This window comes from Vipera ursinii (genome assembly GCF_947247035.1).
Source record: "Vipera ursinii genome assembly, chromosome: W".
NCBI lineage: Eukaryota > Metazoa > Chordata > Lepidosauria > Squamata > Viperidae > Vipera > Vipera ursinii.
Window position 1 is genome coordinate 32479358 of NC_139522.1, and position 25202 is coordinate 32504559.

The window sequence follows — 25202 nt, forward strand, 5'->3', positions numbered from 1 at the left end:
TCTCTTCAGTCAAACCTTCAAGAGCACCTTCCTCTGGATTTAGCTTTTGTAATCAGCACTAGAAATCTCCAAAAATCTGACAAGTGGGAGTATTACTGTTATTATTGTCATGGTTGCTATTATTATTAGCCATGATGGTGAGGTGGGGGGGGCAACCCTCTGTTTTCAACTAGGTTGGCCCTGCTAGTGGGCCAGCCAGGTCACATGATGAGGAATTGGCTGCAATTTATCCCTGTTCATCAGTTTAATGGAGCAAGGTCCCCATATGCCTGTTTTATCAGCAATATAAGATATTAAAAATAAAAAGGTGGGTAGAAGAGGGAGAGGAGATTGCAAATAATACTTATACTAAAAAGGATATAGAATATTGGAAGGACCTGAAAGATCCAGCACTCCTTCCCCACCCATTCGCATCCCCTGCTCCCTCCCTTTTGCACTGGGCCTCTGGAAAAAGCCATGAATTTTGAATTTGAGAGGGAAATAGGCTTCATAAACAGCCAGCCATTGCTAGCAGAGTGTCTGACGTCCCTTCCCACTGTCCTGGAGACATTTCAAACTTCATCAATCAAGAAACCACCAACATTAATTCTTCTTCCTTTGGAACAAACCCTCCTTGGCTTGAATCCATGTTCCAGTAGCCAGCCTACGCCTAGCCAAAAGAGAGCAAGGCTAAAGCAGGCCCAGAAAGCCATGCTCCAGCCTTCTGCCCTGGGTGCAGAATTTCCCTGGATGAAGAAGAATTCTTTTATGAAAGCCTACCAGGGCCCTGCCTCTTTGTCTCCCACCTGTTCTGTGCCTGGATCTGTCCCCCCCTCCCACACTTGTCTTGCAGGTATGTATGTATACAGTAAAGGGGGTGGGGGGGGGGTAGAGTGAACATTTGGGTGGCTGGCAGGGTGGAGGGAAGAGACAAATTTTCTGCTATTCAAAACTCTTGGATGGTCTTGGAAAAGGAGGCAAAGGAATACCCATTTTCCATTTCTAATCTGAATTACTGAAAGATTAGAATGGATGATTCCTTCCTTCCTTCCTTCCTCCCTTCCTTCCTTCCTTCCTTCCTTCCTTCCTTCCTTCTCCAGCCTCAGCCAATGTTCAGAAGTGAATAATTCCACTTCTATCTCCCCTATTCTACAATGTTTTCAGCTCTGTTATATGGCATCTTCCTCTGTGACTGTGTTTGGACTCTTACTGGTGCTTTGGGAAGCATGGGGAGTGGTATACAGTACTCTGCTTCTATTTCCAGTGTAGTGGAGTGAGGAACAGAAAGAAGGCAGAGGGAAAACCCAATCTTTTTTCCCCTTTCCCCTCTCTAGTTCAGGCTAGTGGACAGTACAGGCTAGCTTTGGGGGCTTTTCATTTCTTAGGTTGGTGATAGGGAGATACAACTTTCAAGGCGAGCTTGCCTTTTTCTCTGTTTTTGGTATTCATGGTTTATGTTATTTTGCTTGCTCAGAGTTGGTTTTAGGTCACTTAGTTAAGGAATATCCTCCTCTTACAGAGGACATACATAGAAAGACACAACACAAAGGCAAGGATAAGCAACAACAAACCAACACTCACTCTTGAATGTGGATTCCTCTATAGCTGAATGCCAGGGAGCTCTTCCAAAATGCACTCCCCCCAGTTCCTATACGCATTTGGCATTAACCTTGTCCTGTTTCTATACTGTTCTCTGGTTCTTGGACAAAGTGGAAAGACCGAGCCGTTTTGCGCTGTGTGTCCCTGGGTGAAGAGGCATCCGGGTGGTCGGGGAAGACTGTGCCCCACAAAACTTTGCAAGATGCTCAAGCCATTTAAAATGGCTCTCTCCCCTCCCCTTTCCCGTCCCGTAGTCCCGCACCCACCCCCAAGAAAAAAACGATGACGGGACCCTTCGTTTAGCGGCCGGTTGGTGTTACTTTGTATAATTCTGCTGTCTTCCCCCTCCAGACGGCTTATACCAACACGCAGCTCCTGGAGTTGGAGAAGGAGTTCCATTTTAACAAATACTTCTGCAGACCCCGCCGGGTGGAGATCGCGGCTTTGTTGGACTTGACTGAAAGGCAAGTGAAGGTCTGGTTCCAGAATCGTCGGATGAAGCACAAGAGGCAAACACAGCACAGCATAGACCCCAGCGAAGGGGACCAAGACAACAGCCAAGAAGAGGGGGAAGCCGAAGACAGCCTCTCCTCCTGCGGAGGGGCGCGGAAGATGCCTTGTCCCTACCCAGCCAGCAACCACAGCAGAGAGGCTCGGAGGGCTCCAGAGCCTTACCCGACGCCTAGCTAGGGCAGAGCTCCGACCGTGGAGCCCAGAGGGAGCGCCGACGCTCGCACCACCTCCTTCGCCTCGTCCTCCTCCTCTGCCTCCTCTCCGGGCGAAGCATTCTCGGAAAATGATAGGTCCCCTTTGTTGCCGCTGGACGCGAGCACCTTTTCGGCGAATTCCTGCCCACAGGCCTCAGGAGAGGTTTCGTCCAGCCTCCAGGGCTGCGCAGATAGCCCTGTAAGTTTCTCCCTAGAAGACCTGAACTTTTTTATCAGCACGATGTGTGCGTTGGATCTGCCCCATTTCAATTTCCAGTAACCTCTCGCGCCCTTTCCCCGTTTATTATCTGCCTTGGGTAATATGCCCCTATAAATAATACAGAGAAGCGTATGCACACACCATCCCCAGTTAAGCCCAGTCATTTCAAACCACTGCTTTTTAACCACCCTCCCATTTTCTCATAGTACTACATGGGGAAAAAGGTAACCTTGGAGAGAAAGGTGTATGTCTTCAGTGAAATTATCGCGTTAAATAATTACGGTCAGATTTTTTTTCCAAAGGGAAGGTATAGGTCAATAAAATTTGGATTTTACTGCAAATGTGTGGTTTGGGGTAAAGCTGGTGCCCTAGGTGTTAAAAATACAGAATATTATGTAAGGAGGTTTTTATTTTTTAAGCTCAAGAAAATATCTCGTTTAGACTTTGAAACATTTTTAAAAAACAGTTTCTTTCTCCTCCTATGCCCCCATTTCTACCAAGTAGACACTAACAAATGCAGGACAAGAAAATGTCCTAACGAAATTCTCAGGAACCAAAACAACATTTAGTTGTCTTAATTTAAAAATAAAGATTTTGCCCCTTCCATTTAAAAGTAGACTATTTATTTAAATGCTTTAATTTAAATGTTTAAAATGCTTTAATAATAAAATGCAAAATATTTCTTGTACTTTATTTTCATAGATTAAATAAATGGCTTTATAGTCTCTAAAATGCGTATTCTTGTTTTATAGGCATCGAAATAAAGAATCTAATTTAAGTTCCTATCCTGTCCCGGTTCATTGAGATTTTATTCCTAACAGGGTTTAAAGAATTATACTGTCCTGTAATTTAAAATTAATTTTATTTTCTGTGATTTTTGTAAAAAAAAAGACTGTGTTCATATCAGTTAATTCTGTAAGATTACAATACATCAGAGATGTTTTAGAATATTTGTAACAAGTAAAAGAAAATATTTTAAAAGCAGGCTGAATAGTTGGAGATCACACACACACCCCTCTAGATTTGGGAAGAATTTAAATATCTGGAGCCAGACCAGTTAGATGCCTCTATAATACACTTAGCATAAATCAGAAAGAAAGGGTAGAATGAAAAATGGCAATATTTGTAAAACTCTTCTTAAAACGGAAGTATATCATCACCACCATTATAATCAACACAGCAACAATATTACCTGGTTGTTTGGAATCTTTGTATTCTATTTTTGCTAACTTTGCTTTGTGTCTATGGATTTCTAATTCATAAAAGAAACGGAATGAAAGGAAAATGGAAGAATGGAAATCCTAGTAGGAGAATGGTGTCGAATGTTGAATTCTGAAGTCAACTTTTCAAATGTGCAAACATTCTGGAAGACAAAGATGTTGTAAATGAACCAAAAGAGGGAGGGGAGAAAAGAAGAAATATTATTTACATAAAACCACGATTTTCAACACTTTCCGTGAAGAATCAAGATTTCTCACGATCAATTCAAGATAAAACAAATCGAAACAAAAGACTATATTCTTTCTTGGGGAGGGCTGGCTTGAATATGCCACTCCGCCAGCAGGACTCACTTTATTATTTACAAGCCCAAATTTCCGAGACCAGAGCCAAAAGAGTGATTAAAAAATGTTTTACGTTTAGGAAAATTTGCTGGATTATGCGACAGAAGCCCTAGGGAAGAAAAGAAACAGAAGCGCCGTGACAAACATTGTTATACTCTCACACACAGGCGGGCGTGTACACACAAATAAACCATGTTATGTCTTTGTTAAATCACGGGTGTTTTCCCTAACATGGCAGAATTTGGGGACGCATTCAAGTCGCAACGGATGGCCAAAGTAATGCGCAGAGACCCGAGATAGGGGGAGAAGGACGAAGGACCGACGCCGGAAGGTGGAGGGAAAGAGAAATGGAAACTCAATATGGCGCAGGGATGTCAGTCTGCGCGGGAGGATTGGGGGGGGGGCTACATTGCAGATCCAGGCAGCCATTATAGATGGCAGAAATTGTTCTTTTACTGCGGGGGTAGCGTGGGCAGTTAGGAATGGAGGCTGTGGTTGACCAAGGTGGGAGCTTCTGACATCCTAAATTCTCCATCAGATTGTAGCTCAGCAAGATCACATAATTATGCAATGAGCTCTTTATCTAAGCATTTCTTTCTTAAATTGTATTTTGAGTATGACGGATAGGCATTTCCCCTTCGCGGAAAATAGACATAGTCTCCTTTCTTGCATGTTTTTAAAGAATTCCCCCAGAAAGCCTAATTGAATGGGGTCCACATTTATGGGAGGAAAGAACAAATCCCTGGATGTGCGTTCTCTGAAGCCCTCTTCTTGTACATTGGTAATAGTTTTAAATTAAATTATTTTCAAGCACAATTGATGCCCCAGGGAAATACAATAAAGTACTTTTGCACTGGTTATTGGTAAGTAGCAGGATAAATTCATATTTTCTATTCTGAACAAATTGAAATATATTCTATAGATGGGCAGAGGTAAGCAGTGAGAAAGGAAGACTTGTCTTATTTCACTTATCTCCCAGGTAAACAGCACCTTATTAAAACCAACCTTTTCACATAGAGAGACATACACAGAGAGAGTCTTACTCTGGTTGCTGTCTTTATTTTATTTTACATTAGTATGGATTAAGTATGGATTTAAGTATGACATCTGTGTTTTTGTTCATGCATGGGATGATCATTTCCATGGAAACAAGTACCATGATGTTTGCCTGCTCTGGGAAAATCTTAGCAGCTGAGTACAAGAGCAAACAAGATTCTCACTCAATGGAGATAAATCTGGCACATCTGTAACAGGATTTGGCCCCAACACTAGTTCTCAGCAATACAAAAGATTGTGGGGTGTTCTTTTCAGATCCCATTATTCTTTAGTACTCTAGAAGCATCAGTAATGTGAATATGTGAACATTTTAATCCATGTCAGAAATCATACCAATAAAGTGATGCATTTGAATCTAATGATTCAGGCATTTTCCATGCAGGGTAATTGCATTTTAAACATTTGAATCAATTCAAATAGAATCAGTTTAATCCAGCAGTTTGGCCCAATACTATTGGAACATTTAAATCAAACTGATTCTCCAAATGCATTTTGTGAGCTTGAATAACTGGTAAACTCCCCATGTCCTATTTTGTTATATTCCAACTTTCCTTCAGTCCTCTTATGGCAAACAGTGTTGACTCTTCTCCCTTCAAAACTGACTTTCCAAACACATGCAGATTGCAACAATTCTTGAGGTAGGTGAAACTGAAAGTGGCTACTAAAAGTCCCTCTGGGTGCTTTTGGGCAAAGAGAATTTCCAGTCTGAATCAGTTTTAAAACCTTGTACATGTGAAGTGTTTGTGAAGTTTAGCTTCCCTACAGCGTGGGAAGCTTCTAACCTACCATCTTCTTTGTCCTCTAGGTAGAGATGGCCTGATATAAGCAGCTTTCCCCCCTCCCCTTTTCACTTTGGAGAAGTTTGAGAAGCTCTGTGAAGACAATTGTTTGCCACTGGACTCTGAATAGGAGCCCGAGCATATAGGTCTCATACTTAGGGACTCCCAAAGTTGCTATAAAAGTATTGCTGCAGCAGAAAGGGTGAATTACACAGGGATAAATCATATGAACAATTTAGATTCCATTTTGTCTTGGCACCATTTTTTATTTCATCCTGTCTCCTTTCACTGTTTGGAGAATGGCTCCTGATATGTCACTCAGAGGCTAAGTGTGGCTCCCATTTCAAAAAAGATTCTATACTTCTGTCTTATACAGACAAGCATAAGTATATAAGCTACTGTTTCCAAGGGAGCATAAAAATAAGGACCTACAGTATATGAGTGTAACTGGTATCTTTATGTGACAACATACAAGGATACACAAATATTGCTTAGTAATGTATACAGCTTCCATCTTATTTCTCTATTTGACCACTTTTTTTAAAAAAGGAAATTAACAGTTTTATCAGTATTTATTGTAATTTATTCAAAGAATTCAGTTGATTTCGCCCCATGTTTTTTAAAAAAAATATTTTATTGATTTTCTAATTTTACATTTAAGTACTTGAAAAGACATGTGGTGGCTGGGTTAAGGCATAATACAATGACATAGAAGTATTTTTAGTGCAAGTCTCAAGCTGTTACATTAAATTTTCCCTCTCTTTTCCCCATAGAATTTAGTGTCTCCTGTTTAAACTAATACAATTCTTATTAAATCAATTAAATAAAAATGTCATTCTTACATTTATCAATAATTTTTGGCTTATACATATCATTATTATTTTAACATTCAGTCTTTATAGACAATGTCCTAATTAGTTTTCCCCAATTTTTAATTTCCCATTAATATTTAACTTAACATTTAATATTTCTAGTTTCCAAGTTTTAAGTAACCAAAGTTCCTATTATCACAATACATCACAAAGTCTAATATTCAGAATACATATCTATTAGAATATATTCTATTTCTCACCATCTTACATCAACTAATTAATAATACGATATAACTTTCTTATTTTCTATTAATTTCCAAACGTCTTAAATTTAATAACCAAATTTTCTCTTCCTTCAGCATCAAATAATTCCTCTCTTTTTCTCTTAATGTCTATTATCTCATATTTAAACTAATACAGTTTTTATTATATCAGCTAAGTAAAAACATGTTTATTACATTTATCAATATATTTTTAGCTTATGTATATCTTAATTAGCTTTACATTCAACCTTTATAAACAAATCAATATTCATATTTAACTTTTAATATTTATACTTCCAAATTTTAAAATAACCAAAGTTTTCTTTATCTCAGTTCATAACAAAATCTAGTGGTCAAAGTACGTATCTTGTCAAATTGAGTATATTCTATTTTAATCCTTACTAATAAATCAAGGCCCCGATTTTCTTCAGCCTTATTCTAGCTTTCTTTCTTTGCCAACTTGCCTTCCATATCTGTGTTTTTAAATCATCATATAGATCTCCCTCTGTTATTATATACATTGTTTGAGGTAAGAAAGGCCATCCAGTCAGCATTTTTTTGAAGGAGCTAACAAATTGTCTCTCTATTTTTCTCTCCCGGCATAGTTGTCCTGAAATGTTTATCTTCCCTTCGGTCTGTTCTTTTTCTTGATCCTCAGGTTTCTTCTGGTTTATATAGAAAGTCATTTCCATTTTCAAAGTTATCAATCCCTTTTTTGAGTTTTCTATTAACTGTGTTTGTTGATCAGTTGAGTCTTCTATCATAGTATTTAATTGCTCCACTTCTATTATATTCTGTGTAGTTAATTCTTTGGGTGTAATCAAAGTTTGGGTTCATATGTCTAGGCTGACATCTTGTCCTTTTCTGTAGCCTCTTATTTCATCAGTGGCTTTAAGAATAGTTTCATGAATTGCTTTCAACATAAATAAAATCTGTTTCTGATCTTCGTCCATGTTCTCTTAGTGGTGTGGTTTAAAAGCTTTACAGTCATAGAATGAAAATAATTTTATTACTGAGTACAGAACACAGCTGGGCTTCTCATAGCTGATTGGCAAGGTCACAAAAATCTTATCTATAGTCTTTCAGAGAATAACAGGTTGTAATATCAGGTTTAGCCACAAGATGTTGCCCATACTGTTTTGGATTTAAAAAACAACAACAACAACAACCAAGATTTTTATAGTCTTTTTTCCAATCTTACTTCTTTTTTGTAAATAAAAACCCAAATCTTCAATAAAAATAGGAAATATTTTAGTCCTCAAGTTTTGGAAAGATAGAAATCCAATTAAAATCAGGTTATTGTTTCAACATTTTAAACTCCCCTAGTCAGTCGCCGCTATTAGAGAGTGGGATAGAGTTTCCCCTCCCTCTCTCCACAGGGGGAAAAATACTTTAGGCAGCTTATACAGGTGGAAAAGATAGTTAGGACTGACGAGAGGTTCAGATTTTACCCAGTCTCATCCACGCTGCTTTGTAGGTGCCTGGTAGTAAGTTTGACTTTGGCTGTCTGCAGCCTGGTGACAAGCCATATTTCTATGGCCGGTGTTTTGTCCGCCGGTTTGGAGGGCTGCACCGGATCTGGTGGAAGGGCTACCGCCATCCTGTGATCAAGTGGGGATCCCTTCTATTGTGTAGTGCGTCCGACGCAAGGAAGAGACGCCAGCTGGAGTACGAGTTCAGCTCTTTATTGGAAGGGGGGTAGCGTACTGAGGGATGAGGGTTACCTGGCCTCCTTAAATACCTAGCCAGGTAAGCGGACAGCCAATGGGGTTGGCCCTAGGTTTCCCGCCGAAACTGGGTTTCCCGCCAAAACCGTTCAGGCCAACGCCCCCTGGTGGCTGTTGCTATGCAGATGTCTGCATACTTAACACCCCTCCCCCCTTAGAGAAGAACCACATAACAACGATAACAATTTGCAACTAGCTACAACTATGTACACTGTATGTCAAAAACAACAAAAACAATGTAACTGTGTGGAGGTCACTTGCACACATAGTCCACCAGGTAGGCAGGTGTCCTGTGGGGCCGGGTGGATCGTCTGGGTGTGGCTTGGCCCTGGGCTTGGACAGCTGGTTCTTGGGGCCTTTGTGCTGGGTTGAACAGAGCTGGGTTCAGGAGGCCCTCCTCCTCTGGTTCCTGCTCTGTGTTGTTTCTGGTTGGACTGACCTCTCCTGGGGTGTGGCTCTCCTGTTGGGCGTGTGTGGTGCGCTCAGGGACCCTTCCTCTGAGCTGGTCGATGTGTCGCCTTATGTGTCTGTCCCCCTCCACCCCCACAATGTAAGAGAGGGGTCCAGTTTTCTCCACCACTGTCCCTGGAACCCATGGATGCCCTGCCCCGTAGTTCCTCGCCCAGACCAGGTCCCCCACGTTGAGAACTCTGTGCGCTGGTGATGATTGCGATGAAGATGATGATGATGATGATGATGGTGATGGTGGCCTAACCGCCTCGGCTGCTACTCGGTCTGGGTGTAAACAGTCCAGCTTGGTGATGAGACGCCGTCCCCACCGCAGTTCTGCTGGGCTCTTCCCGGTAGCAACGCATGGTGTAGTATGTTGGGCGAGTAGGAATTTCGCCAGTCTGTGATGCCAGTCCCCGCTAATGATGCGCCGGAGTGCGTCTTTGGTTGTCCTTACCATCCGTTCCGCTTGCCCGTTGGTCGATGGATGGAAGGGCGCGGAGGTGGCGTGCCTAATCCAGTTCGCCTTCAAAAACGCCTGGAAATCATTAGCGGTAAACTGAGGCCCGTTATCAGACACAATTACGTCGGGGAGACCGTGTGTGGCAAAGAGAGCTCTGAGCACCTGGATTGTCCTCCCCGAGGTCATGTTGGGAACAGGGACTACCTCCAGCCACTTGGAGTGGCTGTCCACTACTACCAAGAACAGTTGGCCCTGAAATGGCCCTGCATAGTCAATGTGGATGCGAGACCAGGGTGTGTGTGTGGCCTCCCACCTGTGCACGGGTGCGTGTGGCATCTCTGGCCTGGATCTCTGGCACGTGTAACAGGCCTTGACCCGTTCCTCAATGTCCTTGTCCAGCCCTGGCCACCAGAGGTAGCTTCTGGCCAGTGCCTTCATCCTAACCACCCCCGGGTGTCCCTCATGAAAGGAGTCCAATACCCTGCCCCGTACTGCGGTGGGAATGATGACCCTGCTTCCCCAGAGAAGGCAACCCCTGTGCGTGGAGATCTCGTTGCGCCTGGTGAAGTAGGCCTGGAACTCAGGCCCCGGGGACTTGTCCTGCCACCCTGTGCAAACCCATGAGTGTACCCTGCTCATGATGTTGTCGGTGGCTGTGTTGCTGGCAATGTCCTTGGCGTGGAGTGGGCAAGGAAGATGGACCACCGGAGCATTCTGGGGGACAGGATTTGGGGGGGGGTCTGCCTGTCCGTTCTGAACAGGCCTAGGAGTGGTTTGTTGTCCGTGTAGACAGTGAATTCCCTGCCATACAGATAATCATGGAATTTTTTGATTCCTGCCACGATTGCCAGGGCTTCTCTGTCTATTTGGGCGTAGTTTCTTTCTGCTCCAGACAACGTCCTAGAATAGTATGCTATGGGAATTTGCGCCCCATTAGGCTCGAGGTGGCTGAGTACTGTGCCCACACTGTAAGGGGATGCATCGCATGCGATGCATATGGGCTTTGTCTCGATGAAATGGGTTACTGTGGACTTATCCGACAGTAGTGCTTTTAAACCCCTGAAGCTTTGGTCGTGGGCGGGAGTCCAGACCCATGCTGCCTGTTTGTCCAGTAGCCTGTGGAGTGGCTCTGCAATGGCTGCCTTGTGTGGGAGGAATGTGTGGTAGAAGTTCAGCAGGCCCAGGAATGCCTGTAGCTCCGCCTTGTTCTTGGGTGTGGGTGCTAGTTTGATGGCCCTCACCTTGGACTCTGTGGGGTGGATTCCCTTGGCATCTACCCTGAATCCCAAGAATTCTGTGGAGGGAACACCTATGCCGCATTTCTCCCTCTTTAGTTTTAGGCCTGCTGTGCGCAGCCTGGACAGTACCTCCCTGAGCCTACCTGCCAGCTCTTCTGCTGATGCTCCTGCGATCAGGATGTCATCAAAATAGGGGCAGACTCCAGGGATGCCCCTAAGTGTCTTCTCCATAACTTCCTGGAAAATGCCAGGAGCAACACTGACCCCAAACTGCAGCCTGTTCACCCGGAACACTCCCCTGTGTGTTACTATGATTTGAATGTCAGCTGTTGCCCTAGTAACCATGAGTTGCTGGTACGCCTGCGCAAGATCGAGCCTTGCAAAGATGGTGCCGCCTTGGAGGGAAGCGAGAACGTGGCTGACCGTGGGGACCGGGTAAGCGTGCGGGTTTAGGGCGCGGTTCACCGAACACTTGTAGTCGGCGCAGATCCTAATTTCCCCGTTGGATTTGAGGGGGGTGACGATTGGGGTTTCCCACTCCCCCCCATCTACGGGCTCTAAGATTCCCTGGGCCACCAGCTTATCTAGTTTGCGCTCTATTTTGTGTTTGAGCGCGAAGGGGACTCGCCGCGGCCGGACCCTAACGGGGGGAACGTTCGAGTTAAGCTTGAACGAAATGGGGGGGGCCTGTGTACCTGCCTAGCGTCCTGTCGAAGACGTCTGCGAACTCCTTGCAGACGGCCTCGACGGAGTCCCCCTGGATCCGGTGGATCCCGGAGACTATGATTCCCAGGGCCTCAAACCAGTCTAGGCCGACCAGGCTGGCCCACCGGCCCTCTACCACTACAACCTCCAGGTGCTCTTCGCGACCCTTAAACCCCACGGAAACGGTGGCCTCCCCCTTTACCTTGACCGATGAGTTCTGGAAGTCGGTCAGGTTTAAATTTGTAGGCCGTAATTTAATCCGCTGCTTGCTCTGGCTATTTATGTAGTTAAGGGTCTCGTCCGAAAAGATCGAGACCACTGATCCGGAGTCAAGCTCCATGCTGCAAGGGACGCCTTGCAAGCAGATTGTTAGTCTAATTTTGGGTTTGAGCAGCCGGCGGCTACTCGTGTGGTTAATGGCCCTCCGGCTCTCAACATAGCCAATTCGTGTTTTGGTCAAGGCCCCAGTACCTTCGAACGGTGATTCCTCCGGTTGCAGCTCATGGATCTCCTCTCGGAAGTGGCAGCTACGACAGACCGCGGCTATGTGGCCTGTTTTCTTGCAGGCCTGACACGTGGCTGACCGGAACTTACAGAGGCTGCGCACGTGGTTCCCACCGCACCCTGCGCACTTCTGAGGGTTGGTGGCGTTGCTGGGAGGCCTGGGCTTGTCTGGGCGTCTGGCTCGCTGGTCGGGGGTCGACTTCCGCTGGAGGAGGTCGATGCTCTGGTCGTCCTCGCCTGTAGCGATTTGCCGGTGGATGCTGGCCGCCTGGCTGCCGGTCCGGGTTTCCTGGACTGCTTGGACGGCCCCGCAGGCCGCTTCGTGGGCCAGGATGGCGTCCTCGGCTTCCTGGAGCGAAACCTCCTCTCTCTCGAACAGGAGCTCTTGCAGCCACCTGTCTCATAGGCCGCAAATCAGCCAGTCCCGTAGCCGCTCCTCCAAGTACGAGAACCTGCAGGCGACGGCGGCTTCTCGTAGAGCGGCTAGGAATTCGGCACCAGACTCGTCGGGGCGCTCGTCCCTCTTTTCGAACTGTGACCGCGCGGCCACTTTGGAGCGCCGGGGCTTGAAGTGGGCGTTGAGCCTGGCCATGAGGTCCCGGTACGCGACGGTGTTGATGGCCTCCTGGGCGAACAGGGTCGCGGTGATCTCCAGGAGCTCTGGTCCCCCGATGCAGAGCAGGGCGGCCGCCTTCGCGCCGTCCTCCGAGATCTGATTGAACCGCATGTACAGTTCGGCGTGAGCCAGGTAACGGGCCCATGTCTTGGGGTGGCGGGTGTCGAATTCACGGGGTTGTCTGGCTCTTGCCATCGTGGTGCTGGTGCGATCTTGGTCGCGGATGCGATGACCGGTGTCGGCTGGGGGTCGTGGGGGGAAAGAAGGAAGGAAAATGCCTTTCCCTTCAGCTCGCGGAGCGTTCCCCCAGTGACTTCAGCTCCTTGTCGGCAGCAATCCCACCTTCGTCGCCACTATTGTGTAGTGGGTCCGACACAAGAAAGAGACGCCAGCCGGAGTACGAGTTCAGCTCTTTATTGGAAGGGGGGTAGCATACTGAGGGATGAGGGTTACCTGGCCTCCTTAAATACCTAGCCAGGTAAGCGGACAGCCAATGGGGTTGGCCCTAGGTTTCCCGCCAAAACTGGGTTTCCCGACAAAACCGTTCAGGCCAACACCCCCTGGTGGCTGTTGCTATGCAGGTGCCTGCATACATAACACCTTCCTTGCTGGTCACCCCTACAGGGTGACTTTCATCTCTTTCCAGGGTCCCCCAGCAATGCAAAATCGGATTTTGGAAGACGGAGCTCACCTGTTGTGATTCAGGTTCAGCCTGTGGGTTCGGCAGTTGGGTCGGACGATTCAGAGGAGGAGGAGGGGGGTGTTGGAGAGGTTGCTGAGGGTGTTGGAGAGCTTGCTGATGAAAGCCCTCAGCCAGGCCCCTCCCACCTGGTTATGATGCAGAGCCAGCTGTGTGAGCCTGACAGCGTGGATGAAGATGACCCACAGCTGGCCCTGTTCAAGGACGCCCGACGCAGGAGGCAGTCAATCAGGAGTAAACAGAGGAAGGCAATGGGGCACCTCAGAAGGAGGCAGAGAGAAGCCACGCCCTGAACTCTTTAAAAGGGGAATGCGTGGGAGGGCTGGTTTGCTGAAGGCAACAGTTTGAATAGCTCCTGTTTCATGGTTCGTATCTTGTTCTGTTTGCTTTTGTGTCCATAAATTTGGCAGGCTTAGTTCCAGCCTCTTGCCTTCTTGTAAAGGGGTTGTCCCTGCCTTATCTGCAGGGCCGGTAGTAGGCTGGTACAGAACAGTTTGCCTTCAGCCTCCTACCCCTTACTATTATTATGGAGCAGCTACGTGCTGAGAATGCCCAGCTCGCCCAGCAACTCACTTTGTTGGCAGCTCAGGTGGCTCAATTGCAAGCTCAGGTAAATGCTGCACCCCAACATCAACCCCACCCAGGAGAAAATGCCAAGTTGTGATGCCGGATAAATTTACTGGCAATCCAGAACTGTTTCCTGCTTTCCTGGGACAATGCCAGCTCTTTATCAGCGTGAGAGCAGCTGATTTCCCCACTGACCGGGATAAGGTGGGGTTTGTGTTAAGCCTTCTTTCGGGTGATGCAGCTCGTTGGGGCACGCCTCTGCTGGCTCAACCTGGTCCATTGTTGGACAACTTTGTGGGTTTTTGTGATCATATGCATCTGATGTATGAGGACCCTATAAAGATGCAGACTGCTACTCGATGCCTGAAAGCTCTGAGGCAGGGTCAACGCCCCCTACAGGGCTATATCAGCAATTTTCAGCTGCTTAGCCGGGATTCTGCCTGGAATGAGGCTGCGCTTGTGGATGCCTTCCAGGATGGATTGTCGGAGGAGATGTTGGATGAGCTGGCCTGTGTGGATATTCCCTCAGACCTGAATGGGCTGATCCATCTCTGCCTGCGGATCGATGCTCGGTTGCAGCAGCGAAGGAGTCGCCGTGCCACCCCACAGACCCCTGCAGCCCTTGTTGTGCATGAGACCCCAGTTCAAAGGGAGGAGCCAATGGAGCTGGGTGCCACCAGGTCTCGTCTATCGGTGACTGAAATGAACAGACGACGATCGGGGGGGTTGTGTTTTTACTGCGGGGACCCTGGACATTTGGCTGCTTTTTGCCCAAAGAAGCGACAGCGGGCAACAGTGACCGAGTCTGCCCCGAGAAAGACCCCTACTTTTCTGTCGGGAAACGCCCCAAGCCTGATCTAGACAGTGTGATAGATCGGGCATCCCACAACAACACTGAGCGACGTCTTTCCGATGCTGCCTGTGGACCTCCACGGCATCTGATATTGGAGGCACGTCTGATCCTTCCTGGCAAGCCAGAGGGGATTCCAGTCCATGATTTAATTGACTCTGGGGCCACCACAAATTTTATGGACTCAGCATTTGTGGCCAAATGGGCTGTTCCCCAGTGCCCGGTGGATCCGCCCATGTTAGTGGAGACTATCGATGGTCGAGTGGTCCTGTCTGGGCCAATTACGGCCGCCAAGCAACCCTTATGTATGGCCATCAGTTCCCATGTGGAGGCCATCCAGTTCTATATCACCTCAGATCTGCATTTCCCCATGGTCTTGGGACTGGCGTGGCTCCGGGCTCATGATCCTCAGATCTATTGGTCACAGAACTTGGTCACCTTCCCAAGCTTGCAGTGCGTGGACCACTCCCGCCATATCTGTGCCGGCCAGGTGGAGGGTTCCCCAGGGGTTTCCTTGCCTCCCGAACTGTCCGACTTTGCTGATGTGTTCAGCGAGACAGAGGCGGATCAATTACCCCCGCACAGGCCCTATGACTGCCCCATTGATTTAGTCCCTGATGCGCCTCTCCCAGTGGGGTGTTTGTACTCCATGTTAGACCCCGAGTTGGCTGCATTGTGGGACTTTCTGGAGAAGAATTTGGCTCGCGGTTTCCTCCGGCCCTCGTCCTCGCCAGTGTCTGCACCCGTGCTCTTCGTCAAAAAGAAGTCGGGCGAATTGCGGCTTTGCTGCGATTATAGGAAACTCAACGCCATCACGGTGCGCAATCGTTACCCGCTGCCCCTCATCCCCGAACTCTTGGACCGACTCCGGGAGGCTAAGATCTTCACGAAACTGGACCTGCGTGGAGCTTACAACCTCGTCAAGGTTCGGCCGGGTGATGAGTGGAAGACGGCATTTGGTACTCGCTATGGACATTTTGAGTACACGGTGATGCCGTTTGGCCTGACCAACGCCCCCGCTGTGTTTCAGCATTTCATGAACGACATTTTCCGGGATTTGTTGGATCAGTTTGTCGTGATCTACTTGGATGACATCCTGATCTACTCCCCGTCGCGTGACGTGCACCATCAGCATCTCCATCAGGTCCTGCAGCGACTCTGAGAACATCGGCTGTTTGCCAAGTTGGAGAAGTGCCAGTTCTACCAGGTGACCATCGATTTCCTGGGTCACCGCATTTCTCCTGAGGGCATCGCCATGGAGCCGAGTAAGGTTGAGTCTTTGCAGAGTTGGCAACCCCCACGTCATGTGAAGCATGTTCAGCGACTTCTTGGGTTCACCAACTATTACTGAGCTTTCATCCCTGGGTTTGCTGCTTTGACAGCCCCCCTCACCCAGCTCCTGCAGAAGAAGACTCGGTTTCAGTGGAACGCTCCAGAACAACGGGCTTTCCAGACTTTGAAGGAAGCCTTCATGAAGGAGCCCATCTTGAAGCATCCTGACCCGTTTGTCGTGGAGGCGGACGCCTCCAACATTGCCATTGGGGCGGTGTTACTCCAGCTAACGACGCCCAGCGGTACCCTCTTCCCTTGCGCGTACCATTCACGAAAACTGAACCCTTCGGAGCGCAATTATACAATCTGGGAGAAGGAGCTGCTGGCCATCAAAGTGGCGTTCGAGGCCTGGAGGCATCATCTGGAGGGAGCGTGGCATAAAATCAAGGTCCGGACGGACCATAAGAATTTGGAAAGCCTGCAGACCGCTCAGAATTTGAACCAACGCCAGATCCGGTGGTCTCTTTTCTTTGCGAGGTTCGACTTCCGGGTTCGGTACATACCTAGTGGGCACAATCAAAGAGCGGATGCTCTGTCCAGGAAGCCCGAATATTCTCGAGCGGAAGACAAGCTTCTGCCCAGGACAGTGATCCCCATCGAGTCTTTTGCTGCGGTGCGGGAGCCGGTTGATATACGGGCTCGGATCCGGGAGGCACAGCAGCAGGAGGTTTGGGTGGCTCAGCGGAAGGAGGAGGTGGGGCCAGATTCTCCTTGGACGGTCACGGATGGACTCTTGTATTATCGTGACCGGCTCTACATTCCGGGAGGGCCACTCAGGGGACTCATCCTCAGCCAGTGTCACGATAACCCGGCGGCGGGGCATTTTGGCCTGTTCAAGACCCTGAACCTGGTCTCCCGTACCTTCTGGTGGCCCCGAGTCCGACACGACATCCAGTCCTATGTTACCTCCTGCATCCCATGCAGGCAGGCCACGTCAGCGACAGGGGCCCCGCCTGGATTACTGCAGCCTTTGCCGACACCCAAAAGACCCTGGGGAGCTGTGTCCATGGACTTTCTGACGGATTTACCCCCATCCTCTGGTTTTATGACAGTGTATGTGGTGGTGCACATGCTGACCAAGATGACGCACTTCATCCCCTGTCGCGGCTTACCGTCAGCCCGCGCCACTAGTCGTATGTTCATTCAGCAGGTGTTTCGGCTGCACGGCCTCCCTGATAGAGTGGTCTCTGATAGGGGGGCCCAGTTTACAGCCCGCTTCTGGCAGGAGTTGATGCATGCGTTGGATATCAAGATTTGCCTCTCGTCCGCGCATCATCCTCAAACTGACGGGGGAACCGAGAAGGTCATCGGTATCCTGGAACAATATCTGCGCTGCTACGTCAATCTGCAGCAAAACAATTGGGTGGACTATCTGGCCATAGCTGAGTTTGCATTTATCAATTCGCAGCACACCTGCAGCCTCATGCACCCCTGTCAGCTGCTGAGCAAAATTACGCTCAAATTGACAAAGAGGCTCTGGCCATCGTGGCCAGGGTGAAAAAATTCCACGATTACTTGAATGGCAGGGAATTCACAAAATTCACTGATCACAAACCATTATTGGGGCTGTTCACTACTGACAGACAGACCCCTCAAATCCTCTCACCCAGAATGCTAAAGTGGTCCATTTTCCTGTCTGCCTATAACTTTAGGCTAACATTTAAACCTGGAAAGGACATGGGCCATGCTGATGGCCTTGGTAGGTTACCATTGCCTCATGTGGAGTCAGATCCGGCTCCAGCCTCTCACATCTTGTCAATCCAAGATTTCCCTGAGTTCCCTCTACATGCAGGGGATGTGGCTGCAGAAACTGCTGCAGACAAAGTTCTGAGCAGGGTTCTGGCATGGGTTCACGTAGGGTGGCTAGAAAATAGCTGTGGACCTGAGTTCCAGAGTTATTTTACTTGCAGACATGAGCTTTCAGCTCATAAGGGGTGCATCCTGTGGGGGAGCAGGGTTGTTGTCCCCACTTCATTAAGGCAGCGTGTATTGCAGCCTCTCCATGAGGGTCATCCGGGCATTGTCCGAATGAAGGCATTGGCACGGAGCTACCTTTGGTGGCCTGGGTTTGCTGTTGTTGTTGTTAGTTGCGAAGTTGTGTCCGACCCATCGCGACCCTATGGACAACGTTCCTCCAGGCCTTCCTGTCCTCTACCATCTTCTGGAGTCCATTTAAGCTCACGCCTACTGCTTCAGTGACTCCATCCAGCCACCTCATTCTCTGTTGTCCCCTTCTTCTATTGCCCTCAATCTTTCCCAGCATTAGGCTCTTCTCCAGTGAGTCCTTCCTTCTCATTAGGTGGCCAAAGTATTTGAGTTTTAGCTTCAGGATCTGGCCTTCTAAAGAGCAGTCAGGGTTGATCTCCTCTAGGACTGACCGGTTTGATCGCCTTGCAGTCCAAGGGACTCGCAGGAGTCTTCTCCAGCACCAGAGTTAAAAGGCCTCAATTCTTTGGCGCTCAGCCTTTTTTATGGTCCAGCTTTCACTGCCATACATTGCAACTGGGAAGACCATAGCCTTGACTATACGCACTTTTGTTGACAGGGTGATGTCTCTGCTTTTTAGTGTGCTGTCTAGATTTGCCATAGCTTTCCTCCCGAGGAGCAAGTGTCTTTTAATTTCTTGGCTACAGTCCCCATCTGCAGTGATCTTGGAACCCAGGAAAATAAAATCTGTCACTACCTTCATTTCCTCCCCATCTATTTGCCAGGAATTGAGAGGGCCGGATGCCATGATCTTGGTTTTCTTAATGTTAAGTTTCAACCCAAGTTTTGCACTCTTCTTCTTCACCCGCAAGAAGAGGCTCTTTAGTTCTTCTTCACTTTCTGCCATTAGAGTGGTATCATCTGCATATCTTAGGTTGTTGATATTTCTTCCGGAAATCTTAATTCCAACTTTTGATTAATCTAGCCCTGCCTTTCTCATGATGTGCTCTGCATATAAGTTAAATAGGCAAGGTGACAGTATACAGCCTTGCCCGACTCCTTTCCCAATTTTGAACCAATCAGTGGTTCCGTGTCCAGTTCTCACTGTTGCTTCTTGACCCGCATATAGGTTTCTCAAGAGACAAATAAGATGGTCTGGTACTCCCATCTCTTTAAGGACTTGCCACAGTTTGTTATGATCCACACAATCAAAGGCTTTAGCATAGTCAATGAAGCAGAAGTAGATGTTTTTCTGGAACTCCCTAGCTTTCTCCATGATCCAGCATATGTTGGCAATTTGATCTCTAGTTCCTCTGCCTCTTCGAAATCCTGCCTGTACTTCTGGTAGTTCTCGATCTACATACTGCTGAAGTCTAGCGTGTAGGATTTTAAGTATAACTTTACTAGCATGAGAAATGAGTGCAATGGTGTGATAGTTTGAACACTCTTTGGGACTGCCTTTCTTTGGAATTGGAATGTAAACTGATCTTTTCCAATCCTGTGGCCAATGTTGAGTTTTCCAAATTTGCTGGCAAATTGAGTGTAGCACTTTTACTGCATCGTCTTTTAAGATTTTGAATAGCTCAGCTGGAATACTGTCACCTCCACTAGCTTTGTTGTTGCTCAGCTTTTCTAAGGCCCACTTCACTGCACATTCTAGGATGTCTGGCTCGAGGTCAGTGACCACCTCATTGTGATTATCAGGGACGTTAAGCTCATTCTTGTATAGTTCTTCTGTGTAATTTTGCCACCTCTTCTTAATCTCTTCTGCCTCTGTTAGGTCCCTGCCATTTTGGTCCTTTATCATGCCTATTTTTGCATTAAACATTCCCTTCATCTCTCCAATTTTCTTGAAAAGATCTCTGGTCCTCCCTATTCTATTGTTTTCTTCTATTTCTTTGCACTGTTCATTTAAGAAGGCATTCTTATATCTTATAGATTTTCTCTGGTATTCTGCATTTAATTGGGCATATCTTTCTTTTTCTCCCTTGCCTTTCGCTTCTCTCCTTTCCTCAGCTATTTGCAAAGCTTTCTCAGACAGCCATTTTGCTTTCTTGCATTTCTTTTTCTTTGGGATGGTTATGGTTGCTACCTGTTGTACAATGTTGCGAACCTCTGTCCATAGTTCTTCAGGCACTCTGTCTATCAGATCTAATTCCTTAAATCTACAGTATTTGTCACCTCTACTGTATATTCAACAGGGATATGATTTAATTCATACCTGACTGGCCTAGTGCTTTTCCCTACTTTCTTCAGTTTAAGCCTAAACTTTTCAACGAGAAGCTCATGGTCTGAGCAACAGTCAGCTCCTGGTCTTGTTTTTACTGACTGTATAGAGCTTCTCCATCTTTGGCTGCAGAGCATATAGTCAATCTGATTTCTGTGTTGACCGTCTGGTGATGTCCATGTGTAGAGCCGTCTCTTGGGTTGTTGGAAAAGAGTGTTTGCTATGACCATCGTATTCTTTTGACAAAATTCTATCAGCCTGTGCCCTGCTTCATTTTGTACTCCAAGGCCAAACTTTCCTGTTATTACGGTTATCTTTTGGCTTCCTACTTTAGCATTCCAATCCCCCATGATGATAAGGACATCATTTTTTGGTGTTAGTTCTATAAGGTGCTGTAGGGCATAATAATAATAATAATAATAATAATAATAATAATAATAATAATAATAATAATAATAATAATAATAATAATAACAACAACAACAACAACAACAACAACAACAAACAACAACAACGACAACAAACAACAAGAAGAAGAAGAAGAAGAAGAAGAAGAAGAAGAAGAAGAAGAAGAAGAAGAAGAAGAAGAAGAAGAAGAAGAAGAAGAAGAAGTAGTTGGAAGGGACCTTGGAGGTCATCTAGTCCAAACCCCTGCTCAGGCAGGAAACCCTATACCATTTCAGGCAAATCACTGTCCAGTCTCTTCTTAAAAAACTCCAGTGTTGGACCATTCACCACCTCTGGAGGCAGGTTGTTCCACTGGTTAATTGTTCTAACTGTCAGGAAGTTTCTCCTTACTTCTAGGTTGCTTCTCTCCTTGTCTAGTTTCGATCCATTGCTTCTTGTCCTGCTTTCAGGTGCTTTGGAGAATAGCTTGACTCCCTCTTGTTTGTGGCAGCCCCTGAGATATTGGAACACTGCTATCATGTCACCCCTCACTCTTCTCTTCGTTAAACTACACATACCCAATTCCAGCAACCGTTCCCTATATGTTTTAGCCTCCAGTCCCCCAATCATCTTTGTTGCTCTTCTCTGTACCCTTTCTAGAGTCTCGACATCTTTTTTACATCGTGGTGACCAAAACTGGATGCAGTATTCCAGGTGTGGCCTTACCAAAGCATTGTAAAGTGGTATTAGTACTTCACTTGGTCTTGATTCTATCCCTCTGTTAATGCAGCCTAGCACTGTGTTGGCTTTTTTGGCAGCTGCAGCACACTGCTGGCTCATATTGAAGTGATTGTCTACTAGGACTCCGAGATCCCTCTCACAGTTACTACTATTGAGCAAGGTACCACCATAGAACCAGTCAATTTAATCCTGTTCAGCACTGGTGGTTGGGGCATAGACTTGGACTACTGTGATATTGAATGGTTTGCCTTGGATTCAAACTGAGATCATTCTGTCATTTTGAGGATTGTTTCCCAATATTGCTTTTCCTACTCTTTTATTGACTATGAAGGCTATTCCATTTCTTCTGAGGGATTCTTGTCCGCAGTAGTATACCTGATGGTATACTACCATTCCTGTCCATTTTAGTTTCCTGATATTTATTTATTTCTTTCTTTCTTTCTTTCTTTCTTTATTTATTTATTTATTTATTCAATTTATATACCGCCCTTCTCCCGTAGGACTCAGGGCAGTTCACAAGGTTTTTTAAAAAACAGGTATAACAGTTACAAAACTTAAAATCAATTAAAAGAATTATATAGACCTTGCAATAAAACCCCAGTTAAAAACAGTTAAAATCCCAATTAATATGCTCAGACCAGGCCAGAGAGCTCAAAGAGCCATGTCTTCAGGTCCCGGCGGAATGAGCGAAGGTCAGGGGCAGTCCTAAGCTCTACAGGCAGCTGATTCCAGAGGGCAGGCACACCCACAGAGAAGGCCCTCCCCCTGGGTATTGTCCACTGGCAATCTTTTATCGGCAGTACGCTTGTGGGAGCGCACAGGATGAAGGGAGCTTGATGCCGGCAGCAGGTGTTCCCTCAGATATCCTGGACCCAAGCCATTTAGGGCTTTATAGGTCATCACCAGCACCTTGAATCTCACCCGGAGGGCAACCGGAAGCCAATGCAGTTTGCAGAGTAGAGGTGTTACATGGGAGTATCGGGAAACCCCCATCACAACCCGCGCGTCTGCATTCTGCACCAGCTGAAGCCTCCGGGTGGTCCCCAAGGGCAGCCCCATGTAGAGAGCGTTGCAGTAGTCCAATCGGGAGGTCACGAGCGCATGAGTGACTGTGCGCAGGGCATCACAGTCCAGATAGGGCCGCAACTGGCGCACCAGGCGAACCTGGGCAAAGGCCCCCCTGGTCACGGCTCCTATATGGTCTTCAAAACTGAGCCATGAATCCAGGAGGACGTCCAAGTTGCGAGCCCTATCGACGGGGGGGGGTTACACCTCACCCCCCATCATTAAAGGTGGAATAGACTGGTTAGTCCAAGATGCCGGTATGCAAAGCCACTCAGTCTTGGCAGGATTGAGACGAAGCCTGTTTCTCCCCATCCAGACCTGGACCGCCTCACAGCGAGGGCATCACTGGGTTGGTTCGGGGTGGAAATAAAAAGTTGGGTATCATCAGCGTACTGATGATACCCCACCCCAAAACCACGAATGATCTCGCCCAATGGCTTCATATAGATGTTGAACAAGAGGGGAGAGAGAACCGACCCCTGAGGGACTCCACAAACGAGAGGCCTCGGGGCAGACCTCTGCCCTCCCGTCAACACTGATTGCGAACGGCCCAGGAGATAGGAGGAGAACCACTGCAAAACAGTGCCTCCCACTCCCAACCCCCTGAGACCCCGCAATAGGATACCATGGTCGATGGTATCGAAAGCCGCTGAGAGATCTAATAGGACTAGGACAGAGGAACAACCCCTGTCCCGAGCCCGCCAGAGATCATTCACCAGTGCGACCAATGCCGTCTCCGTGCTGTACCCGGGCCTGAAACCCAATTGGTACGGGTCCAGATAATCAGTTTCCTCCAGGAACAGAGGAAGCTGATGCGCCACCACGCTCTCCACATCCTTCGCCAAAAAGAGAAGGTTGGAGACAGGACGATAGTTGTTTAAAATCGCTGGGTCCAGGGCAGGCTTCTTGAGAAGGGGCCTCACCACCGCCTCCTAAGATACCTAAGATGTCGATGTTCAGTCTTGTCATCTCTTGTTTGACCACGTCCAGCTTTCCTTGATTCATGGATCTTACATTCCAGGTTCCTATGGAGAAAAAATCTTTACAGCATCGGACTTTCCTTTCACCACCAGACACATCCACAGCTGAGTGTCCTTTCGGCTTTTTTTTTAAATTCCATTTATATCCTGCCCTTCTCTGAAGACTAAGGGCGGCTTACAAGCTTAGCAGTAGCCTTCATTCTATGTATATGCCTGCTTATTAGGGCTTTCACACACACACCCCAAGCGGCATTATTACAAAGTCAGCTTAATTGCCCCCAACAATCTGGGTCCTCAGTCGCTTCATTCTTTCTGGCGCTACTAGTACTAGCCCTCTGCTCTTCCCCAGTAGCATATTGGACGCCTTCTGACCTGAGGGACTCATCTTCCAGCGTCATATCGTTTTGCCTTTTGGAACTGTCCATAGGGTTTTCATGGCAAAGATACTGAAGTGGGTTGCCATTTCCTTCTCCAGTGGATCACGTTTGGTCAGAACTCTCTGCTATGACCTTTCCATCTTGGGTGGCCCTGCACGGCATAGCTCATAGCTTCATTGAATTACACAAGCCCCTTCGCCACGACAAGGCAGTAATCCATGAAGGGTTACTGTAGATAAGGCTATTGAGGCCCAGGTACATGGGTGTTACACGTGTCAACAGTCCAGGACAGAAATGCTGTAGCCTCCAGTCCACAGATGGGAGGAGACTCATACACCGTGGTCAAGGATCCATACTGACTTCGTTGGCCCTTTCCAAGGGCAACTATTTCTAATAGTGGTTGACAGCTACTCCAAATGGCTGGAAGTAATTCCCACATCAACTATGACTACTGCTAGGACCATCCAGGTGCTTAGGTGGCTTTTTGCAACACATGGGCTGCCGGACGTCATAGTCTTGGATAACGGGGCCCAGTTCACAGCAACAGAGTTCCAGGCCTTTTTGAAGGCAAACCTCATAAGGCACACCACATCGGTCCCTTTTCACCCTTCCTCTAATGGGCAAGCCGAACGTATGGTGAGCACAACAAAAGAGTCACTGAAGCGAATAGTGATTGGAGATTGGCACCATAGGCTTCCTGGTTTCTTGCTGAGCCAGCATACTACGCCTTGCACAGCGACCGGAAAGAGCCCAGCAGAGCTTCGCTGGGGAAAAAGACTAATCACAAAGCTGGACAGGCTGCACCCAAAAGCTCCACAGAGGTTGCAAGTGGGCAAGGGGGTGTGGGCCCGGAATTATTAATTTTTAATTTAATTTATTGAGATTTTTATACCGCCCTTCTCCCAAAGGGACTCAGGGCGGTTCACAGGGCATAAATATAAACACCAATACAAACATTAAAAAATAATTAAATTAATGCCCAAGTTAAAACCAGAATACTAAAACAAACCAATAAAAAACCCAAGTACCCCCATCAGGCCAGACCCGCTAGTTCAAATAAATGGGTCTTCAACCCGCGACGGAAGGATCGGAGGTCTGATGCCATCCGGAGCTCGACCGGCAGTTGATTCCATAACGCCGGAGCACCCACAGAGAAGGCCCTCCCCCTGGGGGCCACCAGTCGATATTCCTTGACAGGAGGCACCCTGAGGAGGCCCTCTCTGTGGGCGCGCACAGGGCGGAGGGGAGTCGACGCCGGCAGCAGGTGGTCCTCGAGGTATCGCGGACCCATGCCATGTAGGGACTTAAAGATCATAACCAAAACCTTGAACCTTACCCGGAAGACAAGGCATGGGAACTTGTGGGTACTG

At 47.4% G+C, this 25202-nt stretch overlaps 1 pseudogene across 1 annotated transcript; it reads left to right on the forward strand.

Moving 5' to 3' along the window:
* Positions 1–456: 456 nt before the first annotated feature.
* On the forward strand, positions 457–2565 carry LOC310648296 (homeobox protein Hox-B2-like; annotated as a pseudogene). Its single transcript has 2 exons — positions 457–840; positions 1930–2565. The product of its transcript is annotated as a homeobox protein Hox-B2-like (transcript).
* Positions 2566–25202: the final 22637 nt, after the last annotated feature.